A 2579-nucleotide genomic window follows, 5' to 3' on the forward strand; every position below is an offset into this window, starting at 1 on the left:
CATAGGCTGCATCTTGTCCATAGTAATTTTAGGAAAAAGTATATTCCCTAACTTTCTGACACATATGCATATTGATATCTCTATTAAACTCAGAACTGTTGTAACAAATAGTGGAGAAAGAAATCAGGTTTATAACTAAGAATTCATAGGCAATTTTCTGAAAAGTACCATGGCTCAAAATCACCCTAATTTTCTGATGCTCACATTATGGTCTTGAACGTTTGAATTGAGCATTCACAAGTTTATTTTTATAGGATAAGCACAACCAGCAGCCTGCTCCATTGTCCTGTCAATTGACTGTAACTAACTTAACTCAATCATCAATGGACTGTCTCCTTGAAAAGTTGTTTGCATTCACTAATGTCACTGAAGGAGTTGTGTATAATTATACTGTTACTATTACTAATGTCATTGGGTCTGCTGTTAAGAATGGTTCCATAGGTACATAGTGAATGTATTGACTGTTTTTAAAAATACATTTACTATCATTTTAGAGATACCACTGACTAATTATGTATGCACATTAATTGAATGTGTAGTGTATACAGTAATTATTTCTTAATATACAATTTCTAATAGAAATCCCTTATTCACCAGTGGTAGTGTGTCCTTCTGAAGTTCCAAATTCACCTTCAACAATGATTCCTATTTCATCAGGTGGGCTACATACTGTGCATGATAATTAAATAATTATCATTGTTATATTACCAAGTACCCCAACCTGTACTGTGTCTTCCAATAGTTCTGATTGTGTTCTTCCTTGGACAGTTAGTGTATTAATTGGGGCAGTTTTAGCAATGATCGTCATTTCACCTTTGATGATTGGCATATTAATGCATAAAAATTAAGCCTAAAAGTAAGATGATAATTTTTGTGAAACTTCTGTTTAATTAATTTTTTTAGACAACTAATGTAAGTAATTTTTAAAAAAGAGTGAAATAAAGTCAGTCATTCACTTTGGCCACATTAAAAGTATCAATAAAAAGTGTACAACAAGCAATTTTGACAAACACTTACTAATACATTATAGTAGTATCATTTACTGGGCATGCATCTGTCATTTGTTTTGTCAGTTATCCCCAAACTTGATCCTATTAATAATGCTATGCATACACACACACTTGATCATACTATTACTAGCTTTACTATCACATACAATTAAACTACCAGTGTACCTAAATCTAAACTAGCAACTATGTTTATTATCAGGTATAAATATTTACATGGAGGGGATATGTACATTTAAACTTATAATGTGTAGTACTCATAGCAACGTACATGACTTATAGTCTGTCACAATCACAATCAAACAAAACCCAATCACTATACTTGTACAAAATGCAGAATGCACCACACCTAACACTGATCCTAAAACAATAGTAGTAATTACAGCATACTTACATCATAATTATAAATTACTCTACAATTGTTTGGTTCCCATAACTCAAGAAGTTTTAGTCAGAATCAGCTCCAACTTTCTACACGTACAGTATAACTGCATAAGTACATCAATGTGTATCAAAATCTAATAAAAATTTGTGGTGATTTTGGAGCCATTTTTTGGAAAAAATCATGGACTATATACAGCCTTTGCCTTTTTACAAAATTTTGTTAAATGGTCATAGTTTAATAACTTATGGTTCTGTTTGTAATTTATTATTCTTCAGTATTATTAGTATTATGTTACACTGTCAGTTTATAGACAATACAAGTATGTACCAGCTCTGATTACTTCAAGACAAAAAATAATTTGAAGTGACCATTGTATGGTTTGAGGCAGAACTACTTTTAATGAATTTCAATGTACCATTGCTCTGTCATTAAATCATACATTACAGCAAAGATGAAACAAAAGTACCATGCAAGTTGTTTACTCTTAATCAAGGAGACATTGTTGATTGTTATATTTCAATTGCCAATAGCGAAATAGTAAATTTAATAGTTGCTGTGCCACTGAAGATACGTTGTCCTGCTATATTATTATTTTATATATATATGGTATATATGTAGTGAATGGTAAACTGTGTATCTATTATTATTATTATTATCATTGTTATTATTGTTATTATTATTATTATTATTATTATTATTATTATTATTATTATTATTGTTTACTTAGTGTACAACAGACTAATAATATTGTGGTTACATATTATTATTTTCACGCATGCGCACATAAATTATCAGTTGTCTGACTCATACACACTCTCTCTCTTCTCTCTCTTCTGTTCTGTTTGGACATCTCTCATTATCACTTCTAATCGTTCTATTAACGACTCTTTGAGTCCTATTATTGAAAGAGATTGTTTATTAACAAATATTAGTTTGGTTATAAACCAACATTGGTGACCCGAGTACTACATGTCGCGATCTTCTTCACCTACACCATAGATTATATATACGTACCGGGATAAGAAACATTCCAAAACGCCCATATAAATTCAATGGGAGTGACGTCACATGAGTGAAACAATCCGAGTTACCGCTCTCTACAGTAATGGAGGACTTTTGCTGATGATGAAACAGCCGAGAACTTGCTTTTGCTGCCGGATACCAACATTAATTTGGTATCATGTGAA

This window comes from Amphimedon queenslandica, unplaced genomic scaffold, assembly GCF_000090795.2.
Source record: "Amphimedon queenslandica unplaced genomic scaffold, v1.1 AMPQUscaffold_13034, whole genome shotgun sequence".
Lineage (NCBI taxonomy): Eukaryota > Metazoa > Porifera > Demospongiae > Haplosclerida > Niphatidae > Amphimedon > Amphimedon queenslandica.